General features: G+C 37.9%; 1 protein-coding gene across 1 annotated transcript in view; it reads left to right on the top strand.

Moving 5' to 3' along the window:
- The window catches only part of LOC141386847 (uncharacterized), a 137,795-nt gene that overhangs the window by 43,259 nt on the left and 79,475 nt on the right, over nt 1-15,061 (top strand). The window lies entirely within an intron of this gene.

Here is a 15,061-nt window from a genome sequence, read left to right as displayed (position 1 = left end):
ATCCAGTATACCTTCGAAATGACTATAGTTCAGGGAGGAGAGGGAGACGAAAGTTTATCTAATTGTGAAGTGGTGTCTAGAATAACCACGACTGCTGACGTTGGTAAATTGACCCCGACTTCAGCGGAAAATACCAAACTGATGACGCACCGACCATTGTGGATCCGGGAGGACTGTTTATCAACCTTTTGAGGCAGGAAAATTCGGAAATTTTATTTAGAAGATAAAGTCGCCACCATCCAAAAGCGTGTGATAAAAGAAAGAAAGACCTACAACACTGATTGATGAAATTCTTCTGATTGTTCCTCGGTATGGAAAACTCATCCATAACGGTGCGAGAAAGCAAATGAATACGCATTAATTTCTTCTTAATTTGATTTCCTAAAACCAAAAGACTTCTAATAGGGGTTCTCTATAAATAAAAGACATCCTATAGTCGGCTTTCATAATCAGAACACCTTCCACAAGAATCTTCTATAAGTAGAAGATCTCCTATAGTGGAATTCAGTAAGTCTGCGATACAGGACAATCTTGTGGAAAATTTTCGCTGCTACAAAATTTTCTTTAGTTCAATTTTGATAGAGCTTGCGGCTTCCCAGCAAAATCATGAAAACCTAAGAAAGCCTAAAAATGTGAACATTGACCGCGATTTATTTAAAAAGCCCTCCGGCGATTTTTTTTTTTTGATTTTTCTCACCAAAAACATTGTAGTTTCAGAATCCGCAAAAACTTCTTCTTTTAAAGCTTCTTTCATTTAAAGTTGATTCAAGAGCACCGTGATACTTAAAGAAGACCCCTTTAAAGGTCTTCTACATATGGAAGACCCCTTTACGAATCCTTCTACTTACACAATACCACCATAGAGTACCTTCTACTTGTAGAAAACCTTTATAGAAGTCTTTTGTATATAGAAAACCCTTTTGAAGGGTCTTATACTTATAATAGAACCCTAGGAAGACCCCCTTACGAATCCTTCTACCTTTAGAATACCACTATGGAGGACCTTCTACGTATAGAAGACCTTTTTTCGGAAGTCTTTTTCATAAAATACCCCTTTAGGACGTCTTCCACATACATATACATATAAGACCCTTTTGTATGTAGCAGACCTCCGAAAGGTTTCTCCTATAAGTAAAATATATCCTTAGGAGTCCTCTGTAAATGAAATACTACTGTTCGTCGACCTTTTGAGGCAGAAAAATTCGGAAATTTTATTCAGAAGATAAAGTCGTCACCATCCAAAAGCGTGAGATAAAAGAAAGACCTACAACACCGATCGATGCACTTCTTCAGATTGTTCCTCGGTATGGAAAACTCATGAATAACGGTGAGAGAAAGCAAATGAATACGGATTAATCTCTTCTTAATTTGTTTTCCTAAAACCAGACGACCAGAAGAAGAAGAAGATCCTATAGTCGGCTTTCATAAGCAGAACACCTTCCCCAGGAGTCTTCTATAAGCAGAAGATCTCCTATAGTGGCATTCAGTTAGTATAAGAATTCGTAAAGTGACCATATGTTTAAAAAAAACATCCTAAAGGGATCATTTATAAGGTATAGGTCACCTATGGGGTATTTTGTAAGTAAAAAAACCTCCTAAAAGGCTCTTCTGCAAGTAGAAGACTTCTTAAAAAGGTAACCTATAAATAGTAGACATCTAAAGGGACGTTCCTATAAATAAAAGGCCTGGGGGACATCTTTCCCCATAAATAGAAGACCATATATATAATATAATTGTTCCACAAACATCCCATAATGGACAAGGGAGACTTCTCTCATATCAGTGAGTGCACCCCGATTCATATTAGCTCAATGATATGGGACCTACAGTTTATCGCCGAGTCCGAACGGCGTGTCTAAGACACCACTTTTGTAGAGAAGTTTTACATGGCTGAAATACTCAGGAAATGTCGCCAACATTACTGAGGGGTATTTTGCCACCGTTGAAAAGTGTTTTGATGTTGCCTGGCCGGGGAATCGAACCCACGACCTTATGTGTGCAAGGCGGGTGTGCATACCATTGCACCACGGTAAGACCATAAAAAGGGTTATTCTATAAGTAGAAGCCGTCCTAAAGGGGTTTCTATAAAAATAACTCCGGAAGGGGTATCCTATAAATAAAATAACTTTTAAGGTGTCTTCTATAAGGGGTATTCTATAGAAAACATACCTATGAGATTTCCTAAAAGAGTCTTCTATAAGTAGAAGACTCCCTAAGTGAAGTAATATAAATAGAAGACCTCCCAAAAAGTAAAAGACATCCTAAGAGTGTCTTCTATAAAAAGAAGACCTCTTAAAAGGGTATTTTATAAGTACGAGTAGAAGACCTCCTAAAGTAGAAGATGTCCTAATGAAATCTTCTATAAGTAAAAAACCTCATAAAGGGGTTGTTATGTCAGCCGATAATATTTTTTTTTTCACTCAATGAAACTTTCATAACAAATGATGAAAGTTTTTGCGGCACGTATCGAGCAACACCCTAATTACAGAGTTGTTTGCGATCAGCTGTTCTTTCGTGTAATATGTATTCTGCCGGTTGGCAGGCCTGAGTTCGAAAGAAAAGAGGCAAAGACAGGTTTGCCAATATACGACATAATTTGTTGCAAATCATTTTTAAACGACGGTTGAAGTGCTAAGACGAAACAGGAAAAGATTAATTGTGTGGTACATGGAATGCCAGAACATTCCAACAAACGGCAAATTCACATAGCAGTGCAGGGAAATATTACAATTGGATATTCCAATTGGAGTGGGAAAGCCATTATTAATAATGTGAGTAAATTTATTGCGTGTTGTTTGTGACAAACACATTTTTAAGAAACATTTTGCAAATTTTCAGCATTTGCAAAAAGAAACTCACGGCACAAAGCCGAAGTACCGTTACCCGAGGGGCTGTACCACCACGAGGTTAACAGCGTTAGAGAAGAACCAAAACCACAAAATTTTTCCACACCGACTTGTCAGCCATTAATGCCCACTTCTTTTATTCCGGAAAACTAACTTACACTGCACCCAAATGCCGAACTGTCGTTAACAAAGGCACCACCGTTTGCAATTTTGTGCTTTTGGAGCCCGAAGTTTCATATAAATACTTCCCCATTCTGCAATTTTGTGTTTGTCAGAAAGCTCGTCATCATAAACCAGCGAACAACTGGCCAACTTAACATAAAATATTCTGAGAAGATTTACGTCGGCAACAACAGAGGCTGCCTTCAAAGAGTCAATCCGTCAACGCTTCAACAGTACCAACCATCCCGTGCTGTCTCAAACCAACATACCTTACCGGATTCCTGTCATCGTCACCAACACTCCAGTCACACTACAGTCTCAGTCAAATCCCATAAACTGCAAGTATAATCTGGTGGAACAAGATTAAACATTAAAGTTGCCTTGCGCAGGATTCTGATGTAAGTACGTATATACCAGCCGGTACAGTCGTGACATTCACACCGTGAATATTTTCAATTCGAGGGTGCCCATTTCTTCCCCGTTACAGATAGGGATAGAAATGGGACCAGTTTTTTTAATACATCATTCGACGGTCAGCCGAATATAGCCGCAAGTACCCGGAAAAGATTCCTGAAACCTATTATAGACTTCAAAACTAAATTTCGTATAATTTATATTATTTTCTATCACGTGCGAGCCCTGAGTTCAGTTTCCAGTGCTTTCCATAACGGGATTCAATATGCACGTGTCAATATAACCTTTTTTTCATTCGGTTAGATTCGGGTTCAAGCTTCATACCCATGTGCTCTTCCCTTTTGCAAAAAAAAAAAAGAGAAAAACATAAATAGAATTTCGCGATAACAAAATTGGATTGGGATTTTGGAACCAGACTTGATATGGAACTCAAACAAATTTCGGTATTGAAATATAATCGTTATTTCTAAATGAATTCAATACCAATTTCAATCCATATTCCGTACCAAATTTTATATCGAATTGGAATTGGATTTTTATTGGAATTTAAAATTCGATTTGTAACCGATTGGAATTCGCTTTTTGTGCCAAGTTTGAATGCGATATGAATGGAACATTTTATTGGATTTTGATATGAATTCGAAACTATTTCCAATTCATATTTTGTATCGAATTCAAATTGAATTTCATTGAGATACTCAAATTGAATTCAACATTAATTTCAATTCATATCTTGTATCGAGTTCAATTTGAATTTCTTTAAGATATTCAAATTGAATTCAATACAACTCAAATTCATATTTCGTATCGAATTAAATTTCCATTTTCATTATCATTTCATTTTAATTCCATTGAGATACTCAATTAAATTCAACATTAATTTCAATTCATATTTTGTATCGAGTTCAATTTGAATTTCATTAAGATATTCAAATTGAATTCAATACAACACCAATTCATACTTCGTATCGAATTCAAATTGGATTTTACTGAGATCTCGCTATTTGTGGCGTGTTTAATTCGATATGAATCGAACATCATAATAAATTTTATTGGATTTTCATTTCATACTGAATTCAAATTCAAACGAACTTTATAACGACTTTTTTTTTGGAGGCTCGAAAACAAATACTGGACAGATTTCAATTCAGATTTGAATTCAAACCGAGTAGTTCAATGGATTTCATTGATCCTTTTTCTTTTAATTGGTATCAAGTCCAAATTTTGCGTCAAATCTGGTACCGATTTCAGACCGATCGTTATCGTGAGTAATACTGTAGTTTCGAATCGAAACCTGACCATATGTTACGTCAAAATCAAAGAACCGAATCTTGAACACATTCATGTTTAGATCCTTAAGTCTAAATCCAGTTAGTCATTCGATCGGATGAAACTTCCTATCCTTAGATTTATTTTTTTAACTTAATCCCACATTAACAAATAAATTAACGATTTAACAAGAACAGAAAATATTCGAAATCTATTTTAACAATTCGGTACGATGATACAATTTGGGATTCTGACGTCAGCGGTAATTATGGTCAGCTAGTCGGTTCGAAATCCTAACTTCAGATTCTGTATTGGCTCCGTATTGGAAAAATTCTGGGTTCTGACTTGTCTCTCGTTTAACCGATGAATTTCCGAATTGAATAAAAGATAGCAATTCTTTGAACCCTGTTTATTTGCAATTGCGTTTATTTTCCTATGACCTCAGGGTCGCACGTGAGCGAACCTATATAAGATATTTATATACTTTTTTTTACTTTCTTATTTTATATAAATTTTTATTGCATTCCATATTTGAATTTAAGCAGTATCCGTATATATCACCTTAAGTGTTACTCACTTATGAACTTAGCGTTTGATCTACCACTCCATGCATCCATATACTTATATATGGGTCGCCATATATCGGTAGGTGTATTGCTTTGAGTGAACTTCGAATGTTTAGGTGCATACTCATAGCTATACGAACATTTTTTTCTATAAATCATCTAATTTACCACAAGTTATTAATTTTTATTCGATTTGTTAGTGTTGATCCCAGTTTTATTTTCTTTAAGAAAATATAAACCGCCGAAACTGCGGCATAACCAATTATCTACTGAGCTCATTAGGTCATTAGGTCCAGATTCATACATAGCGAAATTAAGGTGCAGAGTGGCACGCAAAATTGGAATGAACATTAGGTTCCTAATTGTTCAATCTTGTACATTTATATCTTATTTTTTTTACACTAATCCCCAAAGGGGCTGTATTGAATATAAATCTAAATTAAATTAGACCATAAGTTTTCTATGTTTATATAGCCGTTGAGTCTATATCAATAAACCTAAATGGATTTTTGAATTGTAATTGAATATAAAAACATGTACTGAGAAGTTATTTAAGGGAGGGTTGTAAAAAGGTTAGGGCATTCAGTCAACATTATCTTTGGGGGTTCTCAAATTTCTGAGGCCCATAATGGGGACTCGTTAGGAGTCCATGGGAGGGCATAAGGGTATCCTGCTCCATCTATAGGTACCCTACCATCCACAGCGAATACTACGGTTGTTACTCAGCAGCAACAATGATGCTTTGTGTGATTCGATGTTATTTTTTTGTATATGCTCGAATGTACCCACGACTAAGCCAGGCGATAAAAGAAAATGAAAATGATACACTTTCCATCTAGTATTTGGTTACCCAGTCACATTCGAGGGCATATTACAATGGCGCCCAACGTGGGGCAATCTGTTAGAACTGAAGATATATGGTATCGTATTCGAGACATTAGATGTTGATCTAATTCAACGTTAGTTAGCTGCGGTTCGTGCTTTATAAGGACATAGTCACTTAATGCCATCTTCAAGTGAACTATTTTGTTTGTCTTGAATGATTGTTCGATTACAATATTCAATATTTGCAACAAAATAGTGGAAAGTTAGTATCTATAGTTGCTACTAGAAGCATAAGTAATGCATAGTCATTCATATTGACGTATGTATGGTCGATCTATGAATTTGTGGTATTACAAATGTTTTCTGTCTCGTTTCACTTTAAACAGAACTTCCTGGAATATTTTTTTGTGCTGAGCTGCACAGTTTTATCTCGTTGTGGTTTTTTTTCCTGTTGACTGAACCTAACCTTTTCTTAACACCCTCGCTTTATGTATGGATATCATAGTCAATACAATTTGAACTGTATACAATCTTTTGATTATTGTTGATCGGATTTTATTTTCGTATGGGGAATACCTTCTACTGGACATCTTTGCACTTGGTAGACAAATTTTGACATACATTTATTTGGAAATTTTCCTGGAAATTATTGAGATTAAAATTATCGGTAGTGGTTGTGATTGTTGGCACGTTTAGGCATTAGGCGTTCGAGATTTAGTTCAAATTTCCTACTACTAAATTACCATCGTTTAAGGGTCGTCGCCCATAAGACATTTGTTTTTTTTTGTGTTTTTTTCTAAGACAGCAGGAGGGGTCTGATAGGCTCAGACTACCGATCGTTAGTTCTTAATTTTAAAATATATAAGCTTTAAGTAGTAATATATTTTTGTTTGTTTTCACGTACACACAGGGTGTACACAGAACTGGACTAACTGTACCTGAAAGACTGGTCTTCATCGCGACTCGAGGTCAACTGAAGTACCTTAAGGTTATAGGGGCGGTTAGTCTGGAGAGCCTTCGGACGGCAGCGCTCAACCTTGAGTTGGAGCATTTTCCGTAGGACTGATTGTTGTCTGGTTGTCGATTTCTCTGTGTATCTTTAGAAAGCCGTTCTATGCTTAACTAAAGATACACTGAAGAGACCTCGAGAAACTCTTTGAGGAAATTCTAACCGACAACAACCACTCCTACGTTTGAACAGTCTACTCCATAGAACAATAGGAGTAGACGAAGAGAACTGAAGAGCCTATCGAAGTTCTATATTCTATTTTCCATTTACCAGCCAAGACCTTTCTTTTCGAATATTATTCGACTTAATTTTACCCGGACTTACAAACATTTATACTGATCTATCACAGCCTAGAGAAAAATAATTCATTGCCTCGATTTATTCTGTTTTACAGAATTTCTGAGCATTTGTTCTGGTTTTGAGAAACTTTGCAAGACTTATCGATTCTTGATTCTATTCTTTTCGGAATACCTGACCTGTTGTAACCATTCAGCATTCTGGTTGCGTTTTGTTGCGTATGAGAATTTCAATATTGGATTTTGCTATCTCGGCTATTAATATATTTTTGGAATTTTGTTGAATTTATGGTATCATACCTACATTTTTGGATAACCTGTTGATCATTAGAGAAGACATTTTTGGATTTTGAACTTTTTATTGGGATTTCTTGTCGGACTGGTTAGTACAATAACATTTTTTCGGAAATTTTATTGTTTTTTTTTTGGAAGATTTCTTTTCGATTTTGACATCATGCAGCCTGCTACAGGTGCTAAGCCAAAAACTTACGGCGTTATTACCAGGTCGACAAGCCAAGCAGTAGGAGAAGCTGCTGGAACAGAACCAGGTACCGGATCAGGTATCCCAGCTAGCGCTGATGGCAATGATCCGCCTACACCAAACGAATTTGCAAGCCCACCTACTCTTTCGCAAGTAAATGAGCAACCAAGCACAATTCCTAGACCTTCTTTTAGCCCTTTGACTATTCGTGGCAATAATGAAGATCAGGTTGATAGGCTTAGTAGCACAGGAGTCCTTGAGGTAGTTCAGTCCGCCTTAGAGGCCACCCAATCATCAATGGTTGAAACCATGAAAAAGGAAATGCAAAAAGCGGTTGCTGCTGCAGTTCAAGCTGCTTTTTCTCAATCTTCTGTTCCTCCAGTTAATCCTATTAACAGACAAGAACCACATTCTCAAAGCATTGATTGGCCTCATGATTTGCCACCACTACAAACCGATACCAGACATGCAGGATCGGGTAGTAGAAACCAGGAAGTTCCAAATCGAAATAGGGAAGATTTTAGCAGGCCCAGGTATCCATATCTCAGTAAGTGGGGCATTAAGTTTGATGCCACCCCAAAGACACCAAATGTCGAAGATTTCATCTTTCGAGTAGAAAGGCTTCGAAATAGTTATGGCTGCCCAGAACAAGAATTGGTTGATGAATTTCATCATTTACTGGAAGGCCGTCCTTGTCAGTGGTACTGGGGTCTGATCCGTCAATATCCAAATTTGAACTGGGAGATGTTAAAGCTGTGTATAGTTAGGGAATTCCAGCGTTTTCAATCAAATCTTGATGTAATGAGGCAGATTATGGACAGGAAGCAGGGTAGGGATGAGTCTGCTACACAATATATAGACGCTATAAATAATCTGCGTACTCAATTAAGGGAACCTTTGAAAGATTTTGAAGTTATAGACATCCTCAAAGCTGGATTGAAACCCAAACTTGCCCATTTAACATTTAGTGGCACTTTTTATTCGGTGGAACAATTCCGAAATGAAGTTAGGAAAGCTGAGGAATTTCTGGAAAGGGAATCATCACTGAGATTTAGGACAGGACAACCCCCTCGAATGATAAATGAAATTAATGATTCTGATTTTGATGATTTAACACATGATGTTGAAGAGCTGAGGCTTCGGCCAAAGGCAAATAGTGTTTCCAAAAATGAGAATTCACGCTGTTGGAATTGCGGTAGCAATGGCCACGTTTTTAAGAATTGTACTAGTTCTCATCGGTCAGTATTTTGTTTCCGCTGTGGATCACCAGGGGTTACTACTCCACAATGCAACCAATGCAAACAAGTTAGTCGTCCTTCTAATCCTTCTAAATCAGAATCCATAGCTACTCAGACTGTGGATTGACTAGCCTCTACTGATGTTTCCACTTCTACAGATCCATTTCTTTCTGATCCATGTAGAGTAATACCCAGACTTTCCAATGACTTAGTCAAAACCAAACCTGATTTTACTTTGCCTTTTCATATTCGCATGGCGAATTATCTGAAGACTAGGGAGCGTATTTTCAACTCTGAAATTTCTTGTAAATCTGATGTTTTTGTTTCCAAACGAATCCTTAAAGCTCGTGAACGTTATAAATTGAGACGCCTTAAGAGAAATTCAGTTTCTTCTTGCACCTTTTCTGACTTTAAATCAAAAGACCCTCGTCCTTTTCGAGAAGTTTTGGTGAATGGTGTATCAGTGTTAGCCTTATTCGATAGCGGAGCTACCGTCACCTGCTTAGGCAAAGATTGTATATCTCTGATTGATAAATTGAAATTGAAAATTATTCCGGTTTATAAGTGCAGTGTTGGTACTGCCAGTGGTCAGCGTGTTCCCTGCGCAGGTAAAGTAACCGTTCAACTTACTTTTGATAACCAGACGAAGACAATGGATATCTATCTCATTCCGGGTCTGGAGAATTCCATGTACTGTGGCGTTGATTTTTGGAAGGAATTCAACGTAGCACCCAAACTCATAAGCAGCATTGAGATTACTTCTGTGGTTAATGATTCTGACATGCACTCTCTATCTGATGATCAAATAGCCTTGCTTGAAAAGGCTAAAGAAACTTTTAAGGACTTCGAGAAATATGGTCTCGGAAAAACACATTTAGAAGAGCATGTTATAGATACGGGGAATGCAGTCCCAATTAAACAGCGCCACTATCCGGTGTCTCCAGCTGTAGAGTCATTAATCTATCAGGAATTAGATCGTATGTTGAGCTTGGGGGTTATCGAGCCCAGTAATTCTCCATGGAATTCTCCAGTTACCTTGGTACGTCGTGGTGAAAAGAACAGGTTGTGCTTAGACGCACGTAAGTTGAACGAAGTCACGGTTAAAGATGCGTATCCTCTTCCTTTTATTGATGCCTTACTTGGTCGTCTTCAAGACACCTATTTCATATCCAGTATAGACCTCAAAGACGCTTTTTGGCAGGTGCCCCTTGCAGTCGACAGCCGTCCGAAGACTGCGTTTACAGTGCCGGGGAGACCACACTATCAATTTACCGTCATGCCGTTCGGGTTGTGCAATGCAGCCCAACGGTTATGTCGGTTGATGGATAGTGTGATCTCACCGGACCTGCGGAACAAAGTCTTCGTATACCTGGACGACTTATTAGTTGTTTCCCCAGACTTTGAATCGCACATTGAGTTGCTGCGGAAGGTAGGCGAGATGCTGTCTCGGGCAAATTTAACTATCAATCTGAAGAAGTCGAAATTCTGCCGTAAGGAGCTGAGGTACTTAGGCTACATAGTTGGCGAGGGGAAGCTTAAGCCGGATCCATCCAAGATCAATTCCATCACTGATATACCCATTCCAAAGACAACTCGGGAAGTCCGTCGGTTTCTAGGTATGGCCTCATGGTTCCGTAGATTTATTCAAAACTACGCTGAGATAACAGCACCGCTAACCAAAACCTTGAAGAAGGGTAAATCATTTTCGTTTGATGTTCATGCAATCGAGGCTTTTAATAAACTGAAAGTAGCTTTGACTACTAGCCCAGTGCTACATCATCCTGTTTTCGACAAACGCTTTTATGTCCAATGTGACGCCTCAAATTTGGGATTAGGTGCAGTCTTGTACCAACTGGATGCTGCAGGTCTGGAACGTCCCATCGCCTTTCATTCTGCGCAGCTTTCCAAAGCTGAACAGAATTATAGTGTGACGGAGCGGGAGTGTTTGGCAGTCATTAGCGCGATCAAGAAATTTCGCCCGTTTATTGAAATGATGCCATTCACTGTCGTGACGGATCACAGCGCGTTGAAATGGCTGATGGGACAGAAGGATCTCAGCGGACGGTTGGCAAGATGGAGCTTGAAGTTGCAAGCTTTCAACTTTGACATCCAGCACCGAAAAGGGTCACAAAATGTAGTCGCCGATACTTTATCCCGTGTTCATTTGGACGAGATCAATATGTTTAATGACACAGAGCCTTTGATTGACTTGAATTCATCCGATTTTAAAAGCGAAGAGTATCTACAATTGATCGCGACGGTTCTTGAAAATCAAGATAGTCTTCCCGATTTAAAAGTCTCTGACAATTTCGTTTACAAAAAGACACTTCCTTCTGACGGCACACCAATTCACGAAAATTTTATCTGGAAACTATGGGTTCCAATCGGATTAACCGAGACACTCATTGCGAACACACACACGTCTTCAAGTCATTGTGGTATGGGTCGTACAATCGCGGCACTTCGACAATATTTCTTTTGGCCAAATATGGCAAAACAAATCCGGGATTTTATCAACCATTGCACTGTTTGTAAGCAGACGAAGGCCCCAAATATAATATTGCGATCGAAAATGGGCAAGGAAACCATCACTGACCGACCATGGCAGAAAATTTTTATTGATTTTATCGGACCGTTTCCGAGATCCCGTTTAGGCAACGCTTTTATTTTGATTGTTTTAGATCATTTGACTAAATTTGTCCTTTTAAAACCGATGGCCAAAGCCAATTCGAAAAATGTTGTGAAATTTTTACAGTCCGAGGTTTTTCACAAGTTTGGCGTGCCCCAGGTAGTCCATTCCGATAACGGAAAGCAATTTATATCCGCAGAATTCACTTCAGTTTTAGATAAATATGGTTGTAAACAGATTCGAAACGCGGTCCACGCGCCACAAGCGAATGCGTCCGAGAGGGTCAATCGGACTATTATCGCGGCGATTCGATCGTATGTTTCGGAGGATCAGAAGGATTGGGATCGATGTTTATCCGCAATCGAATGTTCACTAAGATCCACATTACACACCACAACCGGATTTACACCATATTTTTCTCTTTTCGGCACACATATGATAAAACACGCGAGTGAATACGATTTGGCACAGAAACTAGGGGTTTTAGAGGACGGCACTGTTGATATACTTCCGAAACACGACGTTTTAAATATAGTCCGAGACACGATTAAACAGAAAATTCACGATTCTTATGAAAAATCCGCGGCACGGTACAACACTCGAGCACGTGAAGTTAGCTTCAAACCCGGACAGGAAATACTTAGGAGGAATTTCGTCTTGAGTGACGCTTCGCGCCATCTTAATTCCAAATTATGTCAGAAATTTGTCAAGTGCAGAGTTGTTCAGAAGGTAGGGACCTCACTTTACGAAATCGAAGACCTACAGGGTAGGAAAATAGGGGTCTATCATTCCAAAGACTTGCAACATATGGTACCTACAAAATAGACGCCCGGCTTTTACATTCGTGTTATGTGGGTTTTGTGATTTCTTTTGCTTAAATCTCAGGGTCGTAGTTCTTCCCCACGAGCATAATATCGGTTGACTTCCCGAATCAGTTGACTTCGGCAGGCCTCCGACAACATGTTCGGGTTTGTTATGTCAGCCGATAATATTTTTTTTTCACTCAATGAAACTTTCATAACAAATGATGAAAGTTTTTGCGGCACGTATCGAGCAACACCCTAATTACAGAGTTGTTTGCGATCAGCTGTTCTTTCGTGTAATATGTATTCTGCCGGTTGGCAGGCCTGAGTTCGAAAGAAAAGAGGCAAAGACAGGTTTGCCAATATACGACATAATTTGTTGCAAATCATTTTTAAACGACGGTTGAAGTGCTAAGACGAAACAGGAAAAGATTAATTGTGTGGTACATGGAATGCCAGAACATTCCAACAAACGGCAAATTCACATAGCAGTGCAGGGAAATATTACAATTGGATATTCCAATTGGAGTGGGAAAGCCATTATTAATAATGTGAGTAAATTTATTGCGTGTTGTTTGTGACAAACACATTTTTAAGAAACATTTTGCAAATTTTCAGCATTTGCAAAAAGAAACTCACGGCACAAAGCCGAAGTACCGTTACCCGAGGGGCTGTACCACCACGAGGTTAACAGCGTTAGAGAAGAACCAAAACCACAAAATTTTTCCACACCGACTTGTCAGCCATTAATGCCCACTTCTTTTATTCCGGAAAACTAACTTACACTGCACCCAAATGCCGAACTGTCGTTAACAAAGGCACCACCGTTTGCAATTTTGTGCTTTTGGAGCCCGAAGTTTCATATAAATACTTCCCCATTCTGCAATTTTGTGTTTGTCAGAAAGCTCGTCATCATAAACCAGCGAACAACTGGCCAACTTAACATAAAATATTCTGAGAAGATTTACGTCGGCAACAACAGAGGCTGCCTTCAAAGAGTCAATCCGTCAACGCTTCAACAGTACCAACCATCCCGTGCTGTCTCAAACCAACATACCTTACCGGATTCCTGTCATCGTCACCAACACTCCAGTCACACTACAGTCTCAGTCAAATCCCATAAACTGCAAGTATAATCTGGTGGAACAAGATTAAACATTAAAGTTGCCTTGCGCAGGATTCTGATGTAAGTACGTATATACCAGCCGGTACAGTCGTGACATTCACACCGTGAATATTTTCAATTCGAGGGTGCCCATTTCTTCCCCGTTACAGACAGGGATAGAAATGGGACCAGTTTTTTTAATACATCATTCGACGGTCAGCCGAATATAGCCGCAAGTACCCGGAAAAGATTCCTGAAACCTATTATAGACTTCAAAACTAAATTTCGTATAATTTATATTATTTTCTATCACGTGCGAGCCCTGAGTTCAGTTTCCAGTGCTTTCCATAACGGGATTCAATATGCACGTGTCAATATAACCTTTTTTTCATTCGGTTAGATTCGGGTTCAAGCTTCATACCCATGTGCTCTTCCCTTTTGCAAAAAAAAAAAAGAGAAAAACATAAATAGAATTTCGCGATAACAAAATTGGATTGGGATTTTGGAACCAGACTTGATATGGAACTCAAACAAATTTCGGTATTGAAATATAATCGTTATTTCTAAATGAATTCAATACCAATTTCAATCCATATTCCGTACCAAATTTTATATCGAATTGGAATTGGATTTTTATTGGAATTTAAAATTCGATTTGTAACCGATTGGAATTCGCTTTTTGTGCCAAGTTTGAATGCGATATGAATGGAACATTTTATTGGATTTTGATATGAATTCGAAACTATTTCCAATTCATATTTTGTATCGAATTCAAATTGAATTTCATTGAGATACTCAAATTGAATTCAACATTAATTTCAATTCATATCTTGTATCGAGTTCAATTTGAATTTCTTTAAGATATTCAAATTGAATTCAATACAACTCAAATTCATATTTCGTATCGAATTAAATTTCCATTTTCATTATCATTTCATTTTAATTCCATTGAGATACTCAATTAAATTCAACATTAATTTCAATTCATATTTTGTATCGAGTTCAATTTGAATTTCATTAAGATATTCAAATTGAATTCAATACAACACCAATTCATACTTCGTATCGAATTCAAATTGGATTTTACTGAGATCTCGCTATTTGTGGCGTGTTTAATTCGATATGAATCGAACATCATAATAAATTTTATTGGATTTTCATTTCATACTGAATTCAAATTCAAACGAACTTTATAACGACTTTTTTTTTGGAGGCTCGAAAACAAATACTGGACAGATTTCAATTCAGATTTGAATTCAAACCGAGTAGTTCAATGGATTTCATTGATCCTTTTTCTTTTAATTGGTATCAAGTCCAAATTTTGCGTCAAATCTGGTACCGATTTCAGACCGATCGTTATCGTGAGTAATACTGTAGTTTCGAATCGAAACCTGACCATATGTTACGTCAAAATCAAA

This window comes from Musca autumnalis, unplaced genomic scaffold, assembly GCF_047663935.1.
Source record: "Musca autumnalis isolate F117 unplaced genomic scaffold, ASM4766393v1 scaffold_5, whole genome shotgun sequence".
Classification (NCBI taxonomy): Eukaryota; Metazoa; Arthropoda; class Insecta; order Diptera; family Muscidae; genus Musca; species Musca autumnalis.
This window is presented reverse-complemented; position numbering and strand designations above follow the sequence as displayed.